Source organism: Bos taurus, chromosome 8 (assembly GCF_002263795.3).
Source record: "Bos taurus isolate L1 Dominette 01449 registration number 42190680 breed Hereford chromosome 8, ARS-UCD2.0, whole genome shotgun sequence".
NCBI classification, from domain to species: Eukaryota; Metazoa; Chordata; class Mammalia; order Artiodactyla; family Bovidae; genus Bos; species Bos taurus.
Window position 1 is genome coordinate 44,834,419 of NC_037335.1, and position 14,475 is coordinate 44,848,893.

The following is a 14,475-nucleotide window of genomic DNA, read 5'->3' on the forward strand; positions in this document are numbered from 1 at the left end:
CAAAGCCTTCTGTAAGGTGCTAAGGACAAAGGGGTAGCAGTTAGAGTGAGGGGGTGGGGTGAGGAGGCAATAACAAAAACAGATGAGTGGTCCTTGCCCTCTCAACTTTACAATAAATGGGGAATTTACAATAGGTGGGGAAGCCACGCAGAAAGCATCCTTAATTAGGTGAAAGCAATGCAGTTAAACCTGGAGAAGGGAACAGCTACCCACTCCAGTATTCTGGCCTGGAGAATTCCATGGACTCTGTAGTCCATGGGGTCACAAAGAGTCAGACACGACTGAGCGACTTTCACTCCACTGCAATGCAGTTAAAAGAAGGGTGGCAAAAGTGTGGTTTGAGCTAGGGTAAAAGCCAGCCTCAGGGTTCCAAATTAAGCCTCTGAAGTTGCAGTGTGGTGATAGTTCTCTCCAGGTTCCAAAATAGGCTGGTGCCCAGGGCTAATGCAGCTATGAGATCACTCTGAGAGAGTCACACTTTATTTAAAAGAGTAATAATACTAGAATTATGCTCTTTGCTTTTGAAAGTTGCCTCTTTTTCACTGTATTTCAGTAAGTACTTCATAACAAGAAAATTGAAGTCCTTTTTATTACATGGATGAAAGGAGGCTGGGAAGAGAAGACTTTCAGCTTTCTGTTCATCTTCCTCTTCCAGAGGCTTCTGTTACCTAGTCCCAAGGTAGAATTCTTCCAGAAGATCCTGAAACCTTTGTGACACTGGAGTAGACAGGGAGGTCAAGGAGATAAGCATTTTATTTATACTTCTCTGATGGCACTTACCACATTTCAGTGTGTATTTTCACCTATTTGCAGGCGTGTCTTATCTTCCCTGCAGAATTGAAAGTTTCTTAAGGGCATAAAGGTCTCTTGTCTATTTTTTAATAAATAAAACTTGTTCAAAGCAGTTCCCTTTATCCTAGAGTCTTGCTGACAGATTGAATTACATGGGTCACTTTTGCTGTATATTAGGGCTGTTCAGGGACTTCCCTGGTGGCTCAGATGGTAAAGCATCTGTCTACAATGCGGGAGACCCGGGGTCAATCCCTGGGTCGGGAAGATCTGCTGGAGAAGGAAATGGCAATCCACTCCAGTACTATTGCCTGGAACATTCCATGGACAGAGGAGCCTGGTAGGCTACAGTCCATGGGGTCGCAAAGAGTCAAACATGACTGAGCGACTTCACTTACTTAGGGCTGTTCAAGAAGTATCTGGAATTCTGTATTCATTTTGTTTTTGGCATATTTGGAATTCAAAGGAAATTCATTCCCTCACCATGTCTAACTTAATTCTCTGCTGGTATTTTCCCTTCCGTCAACTTAGGAATCAGCTGTGGTATGTTTTAGTCTTCATTCAGGGTTTTTTTTTTTTTTTTTTTTTTTGAGACTCAGAACTCTAGTTGCGTACTGTTTGCAAAAGGACATCACAATTGGAGGCATTGGTCCCAAATCTGAAAGCTAAACCAGACATGTGTCTGGTAAACAGAAGCTCCTCCGACCCTAAAGAGGAGTAATTAACACATGCAACAGATGTAGGAAGGGCAGTATTTTCCCTGGGCAAGGCTTTCTGGGAGTGCTCAGAGCTAAGGAGCCGCTGGCATGAGAGTGATGGCAGGAACTGGGCAGAGCATAGAGATCTGCCTATCCCATAGGCTTAGCCTGATAATTCTTGATTGTGTGGAGTGGGTTTTACAGTTGAATGCTGGCACAGTGCACTGGCATCCTTTCAAAGGGCGTCGTCTGGTGGTGGTGCTAGTGGTGATGGGGCTGGTGAAATGGGAGCCCAATACCAATTTTGGTGCTTCACACCTGCTGAGGAGTTCAGCATCATCTTCATCTCATAGAAAGTACGGTGGTTTAATTTAGCTGTGAGCTTATAACTGTAAATACTCATGTACTTGTGTAATTGAGTTGGTGGTAATTTATTTTTCGAACTCTTCTAAGAAGCTGATCGTGATCATCCAAGCACAAAATTGCCAGTAGGAAATGAGAAGCAGATGGCTGAAAAGGACCTCGCTATGTTGTCTGTGCCCGTGTGGGATGGCCCTGGGTGCTGGTTGCTCCTCTAGTGGGCTGCTTTGTCTCTGCCCAGTTTCCTCAAAGCGTATGAGCCAGCCTGGCAGTGCAGTCCAAACTCTCCAGGCCTGCATATTTTATTTTCCTCTGTTGGTTCATTCTGTGTCCATCAGTCCTCCTAACTGGTTCATGTGCAAAGAATGATGGCTAACCACAGTGCTTCCTAAAGAAGTGATTTTTGAAAGAGCTTTATTGAGGTAAACTTTATATACCAAAATTTCACTCATTTTAAGTGTGTAATTGGAAGACTTCTAGTAAATTTATACAGTTGTGCAACCATCATTACCATCTGGTTTTATAACATTTCTGTCACCCTCAAAGTTATCTGGTACCCCTTTTGCAACCAATTCACACTTTGTTATTTAGCCTGAGGCAACCACTGAAAATAATTTATTTTTCAGTAAAAGCACAAATAAGGATTTTAATGATGCTCAGTGTCAGAATATATACAATGGAATTACTAAAATCCACAGAAAGAAATTTGCACAAATAATGGAGTATATAAAATGCTATCTCCTAAAGACTTTTTAAAAAGTACTATCTCCCATGAGTCCTATTGCCTATGCTATACATAAACTCTAACTTTTAGGGTTTTTGGGGAGGGACAATTGAAAAAAAAAATGTTCACAGTCAATTTGGAATCCACAGACCAAGGGTTTTTAAACTTTCCTTCTAAGATCGCCACCTAATACCTAGATTCTGTGAAGGATCACTTATCTAGTAAGTATGAATTAGGAGGCAGTAGAATGTACTATGGTGATTAAGAGCTTAAATTTGGGTTCAAATTCAGCTGCTACAACTTCCATGTGAGCCTAGTAAAGTCACTCAGATCCTTTATTCCTCAGTGTTTTCAGCTCTGAAATGGAGGTCATTGTACTTCATTGTTGGCAGATTAAACATTCAGTGGCAAGTGCTCAAGTATTTGCTGATATTTGCGAGGCAATTTGAGTGATCAATGCACAAAGTGTCTACAGAAAAGTAGAGAAAGTTCTCTCCAGTGAGGGGCTTGAAGTGTAGTTGAGATAATGCTCATGAAATCAGTGGTGCTAAGAATGCAGAGTGACTAAGGTGGGATTTAGGAGGGTTCAGAGAAGGGGAAAATCACTCTTGTGTGGGAGGCACATTGGATTAACGAAGCTGCAAGAAATGAGAATAGGGAAACAGCCTCTGGGAAGGCTTAATAGGGAAATGGGAGGGAAGAACAAGAACAAGGGCCTAAGCTACACCATGCCAAGTGGGCAGTGCCAAGTAGACTGGTCGTACTTCTTTTCCCCATACTTCTTTAGCATGGGGTTGATGCTTGCTCCCAGGGCTTCCTTGCTCCCATGAGGTCCTGAGACTCACAGGGATGGGACTATCTCTCCCATCTATGGAAGAGAAGAGGAGAAACAGGATTGATACACAGGCTTATCTATAAATCTAGTCTGATGAAGGAACCATTCTGCAGAGCATTAGGTGAAGTTAAAAGGGAACAACAACAACAAAAAAAAGTTGTTAGCCTTAACACTAACCACTAAGCAAGAGTTACTTTATGAGGTAGAAGTTGGAGGAGCCTTTGAAGGCAGTGATCAGGATGTCTTAAAATGATTTTTAGTACATTTTAAATTTTAAATATTCTTAGACTTAGAGAACTCCCAAGAAGATAGTATAGAAGACTCATATACTTCACGCAGAGATTTTTTCCCCTTTCATTGTCTTACATGAGTGTGGTATATTGGTCCCAATTCATGATCCAACACTGATATATTATTATTAACTGAAGCCCATACTTCATTCAAATTTACTGCTTCACCCTGTTTTTTGTGTTGTTGTTGTTCGTCTCATCTGGGACACCCCGTTACATCTAGTTGTCATGTCTCCCTGATCTCCTATTGGTTGTGATAGTTTCTCAGAATTTTCTTGTTTGTGGTGACCTTAATTAACTGTTTTGAGAATCACTCTCAGATGGTTTATAGAATGTCCTTAAATTGAGGTTTGCCTGTTTTTTCTCATGATTAAAGTGGGTGATGTGTTTTGGGGGAGATTAGTGAGATTAGTGAGATTCTCACATCAAGATTCTCACATCAAGGGGACATACTATTCACATGACGTCACTGTTGCAGTTGATTTGGATCACCTGGCTGATGCAGTGTGCCTGTTTCTTCACAGTGACATCATTCTTTTCTTTCCTCTCTCTTCCCGTACCCTACTGTTTGCAGCCCACGCTGCAAGAGTGGGGAGTTACGTTTCTCTGCTTTTAAGGCGGCATCTCTGTAAAAATTATGTGAAATTTTTCTGCATGAGAGATTTGTCTGTTCTCCATTTATTTACTTATTCCGTCATTTATTTATATCACTATGGACTCATATTAATTATACTTGGAGTTACAATCCTGTACTACTTTTATTTTTTACTCAGATTGCTCTTTGACTCCTTTTTTGTTTCCTCTTGCAGTCAACTCCTGTATCCCTTGATGTACCCCCTTACTTTCTGAACATTACAAGATGGTCCCGACTCGTTTGATGTATTACTGTCTTAGATATCTGGGAATTTGTAACCATAAAGAAAAAAAAAAAAAAAAAAAACTCTTGTCATAGACATGTTGCCAGAGCTTTAGCAGAGCAGATTTTAAAACATCCAATGGAAGTACTTGAATTTCATGGCTTTTGAGGGACATGTGACCCAAAGGAGATGAGAGTTTCTGAAAAAAATGAAATTCTCATCATACAAATATCATGAAACTTCATGAGAGAGATGGGGAGATAGCAGCTAAAGCCACTAGTGTGGCTTCAGAGGATACTTTCTGATTAATTTGGATTTTAAAGAGGTATGCACAGAAAACTTGTGATTGAACTGTTTCTAAAAATAACATCATCACAACTGACCTAGCAGCTAGTTTGTTAAAACAATGCTATGAGTGCACTAAATGCAGTTATTTAGTGTGGGTTCCCCTTTAAAACAGTTCTATTAAAATAGGAATTCTTTTCATTTCTTTGAAGTCATCTCTACTCTTAAGTCGTTCCCTCAACAAATATGTATTGAATGCAGAACACATGAGCTTGTTTAGATTCTGTGGATGGATCAAAAAACAAATCTGGGAAAGTCTGTGCTCTTGTGGCATTTACATTCTAAGTCAGAAAGCTAGGTAAAATTAGGTATTGTTTAATATGACAGATGGTAATAGATGCTTGAGAAAAGTGAAGCAGGAATAGGGGACTGAGGGATTCTGGGGCTAAGTAATGAGATTGTTAGTCAGTATAAGGTGGCCAAGGAAAGCCTTTTCCTAAGGTTTAGCGTGAGAGTGGACGGAAGCAAGATAATCATCAAGATTCAAATGACACACTACAGATGCTACATACTAGATGCACAGGCACACACACACACAGGGGAAAAGTACAGCTTAGCCAGTGAAGAAGTAAACACAGCAAAATGTCATAACAAACCTAGGAGACACACCTTTTAAGAAATAAAAAGCAATTCTACTGAGGTTGTAGGGAAAGAGACATGCTCAGGTATTTACTGATGATGTAGCTCTGTGTTTGGAGAGCAAATATATAAGATGTTCATGCCCTTTGTTCCAGGAAACCTGTACCTAGACATTAAGTGCTTAGGGCATTAGGAACAGTGAATGCAAAAAGTACAAAGGAGTGTGCTTCATATGTGCTAGAAATAGCGAGCTGGCTGGTGAGGCTGGAGTGGTGTCACCAAGACAGAGGAAGCGTGAAGGTGAGGGAGATGGGGTGAATGTGGGCAAACCCATGCTGGAGAAGGGGGTGTCTTGCACACTTCCAGGATGCCGGTCATATAAAATATGTGTGAGTGCCGCTCCCCAGAGCATGCACTGCTGGAGACCTGGGTTTTGTAGGTCCTTCTCAGGACTTGGGCTTTTTCTTTGAGAAGATTGGAACCGTCAGAGGATTTTGAGCAGTGGATTTCATATTTAAAGAGGACCACTCAGACTGCTCTGGGTGTTAGGGGCCCAAGAGCAGAAGCAAGGAGACCAGCTTAGAGGTCTTTTAATCTATTAGCAGGTTTTAATCTATGAATCTTGATCTATTTGTAGGTATATTTTACATAGTAGATTACACAATAATTTTAAATAATTATGTACATACAATTTTTCAATTTGCATATGTTAATATTTTTCATTTGTTGCTATACAGTCCTCAGATTCATAATATCTATGCTTAGTTGCTCAGTCATGTCCCAATTCCTTGTGACCCTATGGACTGCGGCCAGCCAGACTCCTCTATCCATGGGGATTCTCCAGACAAGAATACTGAAGTGAGTTGCCATGCCTCCTTCCAGGAGATCTTCCCAACCCAGGGGTCAAAGCCAGGTCTCTCACATTGCAGGTGGATTCTTTACCATCTGAGCCACCAGGGAAGCCCATTTATCTAGTGGCTGCTTAACAGTTGGTGTGTTAGTTCTTTATTATTGCCGTAAAAAAATTGCCTCAAATTTAGTGACTTGGAAGGACACAGTATTAAAGTTCTGGAGATCAGAATTCCTGAAATTGAGATGCTGCAGGGCTGTGTTCCTTCTAAAGGCTATAGCGGAGAATCTCTTGCCTTTTTCAGCCTCTAAGGGCCCCTTTCTTTTGTTTTTTTTGTTTGTTTGTTTGTTTGTTTTTGTTTTTCCCCTTTGGCTGTGCCATGCAGCGTGCAGGATCTCAGCTCCCCTAATGCCCCCTGCAATGGAATCTTAACCACTAGACCACCAGAGAATTCCCCCTTGCTCTGTCTTTAAAGCCATAGCATCTTCGTCTCTCTCTCCACCCTCCATCCCCCATCAATCTCTCTGTCTCTCACCTCTGCTACTGTCATCACATCTTCGCTGATTTTAACCCTCCTGCCTCCCTCTTATATGGACACGTGATTACACTGGATTCACCTGTATACTTCAGAATAATCTCCCCATCTAAAAATTCACAATTTATTCACATCTGGAAAGTTCCTTTTACCATGTAAGGTTGTATATTCCGAGGTTCTGGGATTAGGAGGTGAATGTCTTTGTTGTCAGGCTGGGATGACCACAGTTGGTATTTTGTGGTTCATCTAGCCATTGTCCTGTTGGACACTTAGACTGAATCCAGTTTGGGCTCCTATGAGATTCCTAAAGATGTATTTGTATACTCGGACCTTCTTTTCTTTTTGTAATATGTTCTTTAACTTAAATGTGCAGGTGTAGGGTTCCTGGAGGAAAGGTCATGAGCATTTTGTATTTGCTCTCCAAATACATAGTTACATTATCAGTAAATATAAGTATGTTCATTTACTTACAACCCCTCAGCATTAATTTGGTTACTTAAAAGGTATGTTTCTGTGGTTTGTTACTAAACTACATTTAATTGTTGTGCTCATTTAATTTCTTTACTGGCTAAGTTGAACATTTTTGGTGCATGTGTGTGTGTGTGTGAAAGTGTGTGATATGTGTGTTATGTCATTTTTATTCTGAAGAAGTATTTTGGCTTGTTTTTCTTTTTAGTTGTATGTGGAGCTAGAAGCATGGAGATGGAGACAGACTCTTGCTGAAGTGAGTAAGGCCAGTTTCAGTAGATGGCATATGCAGAACTACTTTCCATTAAAGAGAATGATCTGCAAAAGGAAAAATAATTAATTAAGAGGGATTTAGAAGACAGTGAAAGATCATCTAGGTAATTTGAATGCGTTCACATCTCTAGGGTACACTAGATTGTATCTCAGGGTGTTGAAAGAGTTAGCAGATATCATCTCTGAGTCATTGCCAGTGATTATTGAGTAAATCTTGGAGAGTGGGCAAGCTTCCAGAAGACCAGAGACATGTAGATGTTCTGTGTAGCTTTTGAAAAAGCCCAATTCCTAAAACTATTAATGTAGAAATGCTCTCTTGCAAAACTTCTGTATTACCATTTTACAAATGATGATGAGCCCGTAGAAGGCACTGCATTGATCCCTGGGAACCAGTATAATGATACTAATGTGTAGTGACCAATTCATCACATTTTTTTAAAGTGAGAGTTTTAGATTGGTAGAGGAAGAAAATGCCAAAGACGTCAAGCTTTTGACAAAAATCTCCCACAGGTCTCCTTATGTACCTAGTAGAGAAAAGTTGGGGGATGATGAATAATTACATTCACAACTGATTCTTTTCATAAGCCATAGCATAATTAATGACTGAGCGTCAGCCTGGAAAGAAGTTTCTAGTGTCAGAACTTTACATTTTTCTTTGACCTCAACTTAAGAAAGCACCTTAGGACTTGCATAGAAATCCTAAAAAGTCATATTTTGTGTGATTAATTAGCTTCATAGAATAAAGATTCACACTGTGAAATACATGTTCCCCAATGATGAAAATACCCCAAAACCAACTAGATAGATTTAATAGAAATGATGAGAATTTTTAAAAACTGAGGTTTTTAAAATCAAAATTGCAGTTCATTCTCCTCCTTTTTTTTTTTTTTTTTTTGCTTTCTTAGACTTCCTCCAGTTGAAAATGAAAGCAGTAGTACTTGTCTGGTGAAAATGATTATTTTGGGTTTAATTCATGTATGATGGGAGAATGGTGGGTCCATGGTTGATATTTGAGCAAGGTATAATATAAAAATTGATGGAATAAGAGGAAAAGATCTGGATGCTAACTCTGGTATTGCTGTGTACTAGCTGTCATCTTGGGTTAACAGGTGGCATCATCTTTCTTATCTGAAAGTTGGGGATGGCAAAGGGTGGAGTGAAGCTAATTGCTTTGCCCTATTCCCACTCTTAGATTCTGTCATACTATTACAAGTTCATCCTCATGTTCCTTGGTAAATTTGGCTAAATTTCTAGACTACATGGAAACTTCCAGATTTTTTTTTTTTTTTTGGATTAAATAGACCCTTTAAGGCCATCTCTGAAAGAGGCTTGATTTTCTTTTAATCTGTAAGTTCTTTCAGATCCCCTCCCTTCAAGGTTCTGTTGATGTTGAGTCACTAAGTTGTGTCCAACTCTGGGACCTCATGTATTGTAGCACGCCAGGCTTCCCTGTCCTCCACTCTCTCCTGGAGTTTGCTCAGATTCATGTCCATTGAGTCAATGATGCTGCCTAACCATCTCATCCTTTGTTGCCCCCTTCTTCTTTTCCTTCAGCATCAGGGTCTTTCCACTGAGTTGGCTCTTCACATCAGGTGGCCAAAGTATTGGAGCTTTAGCAACAGCCCTTCCAATGAATATTCAGGGTTGATTTCCTTTAGGATTGACTATTTTGATCTCCTTGCTGTCCAAGGGACTCTTCAAGAAATCTTCTCTAGCACCACGGTTCAAAGCATAAATTCTTTGGCACTCAGCCTTCTTTATGGTCCAAATCTCACATCCTTACATGCCTACAAGAAAAACCGTGGCTTTGACTCTATGGATCTTTGTCCACAAAGTGATATCTCTGCTTTTTAATAAACTGTCTAGGTTTGTCATAGCTTTCCTTTAATTTCATGGTGTAGTCATCATCTGCAGTGATTTTGGAGCCCAAGAAAAATAAAATCTGTCACTGCTTCCACTTTTCCCCCTTCTGTTTGCCAAGAAGTGATGAGACCACATGCCATAATCTTTGTTTTTTGAATGTTGAGTTTCAAGCTAGCTTTTTCACCCTCCTCTTTCATCCTCAGCAAGAGGGTCTTTAGTTCCTCTTCACTTTCTGCTGTTAGAGTGGTATCATCTCCATATCTGAGGTGGTTGTTATTTCTCCTGGCAATCTTGATTCCAATTTGTGAATCATCCAGCCTGGCACTTCACATGATGTACTCTGTGTAAAAGTTAAATAAGCAGTGTGACAGTATGTAGCCTTGCCATACTCCTTTCCAACTTTGAACCAGTCAGTTGTTTCTTGTCTGGTTCTAACTGTTGCATGGGAAATGATAGCAATTGTATGGTAGTTTGAACATTCTCTGACATTGGCCTTCTTTGGAATTGGAATGAAAACCTTTCCCAGTTCTGTGGTCACTGCTGACTTTTCCAAATTTGCTGACATACTGAGTGCAGCACTGTAACAGCATCACCTTTGGGGATATTAAATATCTCAACTGGAATTCCATCACCTCCACTAGCTTTGTTCATAGTAATGCTTTCTAAGGCCCACTTGACTTCACACTCTAGGATGTCTGGCTCTAAGTGAGTGATCACACTATCATGGTTATCTGGGGCATTAAGACCTTTTATGTAGAGTTCTTCTATATATACTTGCCACCTCCTCTTAATGTCTTCTGCTTCTGTTAGGTCCTTACCATTGTCTGTTCTTTATCCTGCCCATCCTTGCATGAGATGTTCCCTTAGTATCTCTAATTTTCTTGAAGAGATAGCTAGTCTTACCCATTCTGTTGTTTTCCTCTATTTCTTAGCATTGTTCATTTAAGGAGGCCTTTTTGTCTTTCCTTGCAGTTCTCTGGAGTTCTGCATTCAGTTGGGTATGTCTTTCCCTTTCTCCATTGCCTTTTGCTTCTCTTCTTTCCTCAACTATTTGTAAAGCCTCCTCAGACAACCACTTTGCCGTCATGGCATTTCTTTTTTCTTTGGGATGGTTTTAGTCTCTGCCTCCTATACAATGTTATGAACTTCCATCTATAGTTCTTCAGGCACTCTATCACATTTAATCACTTGAATTTATTCATTACCTCCACTGTATAATCCTAAGGGATTTATTTAGATCACAGTGAATTGCCTAGTGGTTTTCCCCACTTTCTTCAGTTTAAGACTGAATTTTGCAATAAGGAGCTCATGATCTGAGCCACAGTCAGCTCCAGGTCTTAATTTTTACTGGCTGTATGGAACTTCCCATCCTTGGCTGCAAAGAACATAATAAGTCTGACTTCAGTATTGTAGAGTCATCTCTTGGGTTGTTGGAAAAGGATGTTTGCTATGACCAGTGTGTTCTCTTGACAAAACTCTGTTAGCCTGTGCTCTGCTTCATTTTGTACTCCAACGCCAAACTTGCCTGTTATTCTGGGATCTCTTGACTTCTTTTTGCATTCCAATCCCCTATGATGAAAAGGATTTTTTTTTTCTTTTGGTTTTAGTTCTAGAAGGTCTTGTAGGTCTTCATAGAATTGATCAACTTCAGCTTCTTTGGCATCAGTGGTTGGGGCATAGACTTGGATTACTGTGATGTTGGATGGTTTGCCTTTGAAATGAACTGAAGTCATTCTGTCATTTTTGAGATTGCACCAGAGTTCTGCATTTCTGAGTCTTGTTGACTATGAGAGCTATTCCATTTCTTCTATGGGATTCTTGCCCGCAAGTAGATGTAATTGGTCATTTGCATTAAATTCGCCCTTTCCTGTCCATTTTAGTTCACTGATTCGTAAGTTGTCAATGTTCACTCCTGCCATCTCCTTTTTGACCACTTCCAATTTACCTTGATTCATGGACCTAACATCAGGGTCCTATGTAATACTATTTGTTACAGCATACGACATTACATTTACCACCAGACACATCCACAAAGATATCAGCCCATCCTTTTCTTAACCCTTACATCCAAGATTAATGAAGCACTGTACTTGGGCCCCCTTTAATCTTAGGAAGACCAATTTTTTGTTTGTTTGTTTGTTTGTTTAGGGCTCAAGCCCATCCCTTGGGATTTCTGGATGAGATTGGAGCCTCTGCTTCACCACTCCAAAAAGTTTTCCATGGCTTTACCCAAGGGGCACTTGCCTACAGCACCTCTGTCCCCCATCCAGTCTACCCTGAACCATCTTGTCCTGTTCCTTGACCTTCCTCCTTGTTCTCTGCCTGACACCACTGTAGTATTTTAATTTAGTTGTGGCCATAATGAATGTTTAATTTCAAATTTTAAACTTCATATTGTTTCTCATTCGTATCTTCATGTTATCATTTTTAAAGTGGTTGAGACTATTTTGTGTGTCTTAATTTACTCTTGTCTGATTTTCCCCATCATTAGTTATCAAATAGGATCTGCTGCTGCTACTTCTAAGTCACTTCAGTCGTGTCCGACTCTGTGTGAGCCCCATAGACAGGCTCACCTGTCCCTGGGATTCTCCAGGCAAGAACACTGGAGTGGGTTACCCTTTCCTTCTCCAGTGCATGAAAGTGAAAAGGGAAAGTGAAGTCTCTCAGTCGTGTCCGACCCTCAGTGACCCCATGGACTGCAGCCTTCCAGGCTCCTCCATCCATGGGATTTTCCAGGCAAGAGTACTGGAGTGGGGTGCCATTGCCTTCTCCAAAATAGGATCTAGTGTTTTTAAATCTGCTCTTAGAGAATACAATGTATTATGCATCTTCATACAGCCTAACCTTTTGCTCCATTTGTCTTCTTGACTTAGATTCTCAGGGTTGACATTTTTTTAATTGAAGTTTAGTTGAATTACAATGTTCAGTTTTTGATATACAGCAAAGTGATTCAGCCATACATTTATGTGTATATATATACATTTTTATATTCTTTTCCATTATGGTTTATCATAGAATAGTGAGTATAGTTCCCTGTGTTACGCAGTAGGACCTTGTTGTTTACCCATTCTATATGTAATATCTTGCATCTACTAACCCCAGACTCCTCCTCCACCCCTCCTTGAGCCCGCCCCCCCCCCCACCGCCCCCCCACCGGCAACCACAAGTCTATATCCACGAATCTGTTTCTGTTTTGGAGATAGTTTCATTCAAATTCTCAGAATTGGGAGTCTGACTAAGCGGTACTTTGGTAGTATCCTTGTTCCATTTTAGATGTGGGTTTTTGTTTTTTTTTTTTTGACAAAATAAAGAGATCACTTTAGCCCATTACATTCTGTCTTTAAAACTTACAAGTATTTAAGAATTTAGCACCTATAGTTAAACATATGAATTTTAGTCTCTTTCTAGGGCTCTCCTCAATACTGAAATAATTTTGGTGGGAGGAATATTTTGCAACCTGAAATATCTCAGGTTGCAGTACTTTTCAGCCAGCTCTTACCTGAATTTCTCCTTGGATTCTTCTACTGTAAAGTCTTATAGTGTAAGCATTTTCACATTTTTGTAGCCCATTGTAGGTGCTTCCTGCTCTGCTATGCCTGTGCATGCTCTAGGCTTTGCTTTCTTTCATATGATGTGCACAGCTAACTTCAGGTTCTAAGTCTAAATTAATTACTACTTAACTCAGGCAACAGGTATATTGTTCAGATTCCCGAATGCTCTTTGCCCACCATAAGTATATCTTGGGTTCCCTATTATGTTTCTGGTTAGCACACTGGACAGGAAACGAGCTAGCCACTGTACCTGTGACCAGGGTTAGAGTCTCTCTGCTTATCTGAAAAAACAGTTCTTTGACTTGCCAGCTGTGGCCAGAACTCTGCTACCATGTCCTTGGAGGCCACCTCCCCACTCCTTGCCCCCAAAGCTTCCCCAGTCCAATCAGCTCAAGATAAGCAGGACAAAATAGGAAACCTCTTCTATGAGGCCCAGGGCTGCTCTCTACCCGTGTTTGTATCAGATGTCTGATTTTTCTCCCTGTAGAAATGAAACAGGTTGAAACTGTGCTTTTTGTCAGATTTAGATGGCACTTTGCACCTAACAAGGCTTCATGTTTATAAATAGGAAGTACTTAAAGTGAGAGCTACTAAAGAAGCTTTTCGATCTGTTTTCTCTACGTGTTTGGGAGGTGGATAAATGTTAAGTAGTTCTCATACAGTGTGATATAGTGGAATGGAAGTTAAGTGGCAGTTGTATGTGGTGTTAAGCAACAGTGGAAGACCACATATAAGACATTTCTTCTCCATCGTCACCTAGGACACCTAGATGGGTAACCTAAGCACAGAGGTGCCTTTTGATGTGTTTTCATCTTGAAAGTCTCTGAAGGTGAACTTTTGTGCAACACAGGAGTAAAAATGTTGAAACCAGGACTCTGGTGCAGTAGCCCCGATGAAGTCACCAGAGTTCCTGTAGCAATTGAATTGTTTGCAGGTCATAAAATTAGGATATGACTCTTGGCAAATATTTATTTAGTGAGAAGTGTAGGTGTGCACAGACAGACTTGCTCCTTCATTATGGAGTATTTCCTTCTGAAGTTCATTAGTCCCTGACTCCAGGACACACCATGATCTCATGGGAGTGGCACAGACCATAAATGTCATAGGATCTGAGTTCAAGCCACAGTGTGGCTAGTTCTCTACTAGTTGGAGGACTTTAGGCGCATAAGTCACCTGTGGGACCAGAGGTGTTCTTCCTATATAATTAAAAAGAGTTGGAGGAAGTGTTGGATTGGGTAATTTATAAGGATCCTTTTAGCTTTAAAATCTCTGATTAGAGTTTCTAAATTCCATTTTACCTCTTTTGATAGTTACTCATTTAACTAGACTTTATAGAAAATTGTAAATAAATGAACTCATACATATACATGTGTGCATACATAAACACACTCTATATTTCCATAACACAGACAAAATAATTATTCATGTTTTGGAGTCTTTTTCCTTCATAGATATGTA

At 40.2% G+C, this 14,475-nt stretch overlaps 1 protein-coding gene across 3 annotated transcripts in view; it reads left to right on the forward strand.

The window, feature by feature from the left end:
- PIP5K1B (phosphatidylinositol-4-phosphate 5-kinase type 1 beta) overlaps positions 1-14,475 on the forward strand; it is a 346,077-nt gene that overhangs the window by 26,260 nt on the left and 305,342 nt on the right. The window contains exon 2 of one of the 3 annotated variants that reach the window (XM_015472493.3): positions 7,539-7,586. The exons of the other annotated variants lie outside the window; for them this stretch is intronic. The gene's annotated coding sequence lies outside the window, so the exon portion shown is untranslated. The remainder of the gene's footprint in view (positions 1-7,538; positions 7,587-14,475) is intronic. 3 annotated transcript variants of the gene reach the window in all.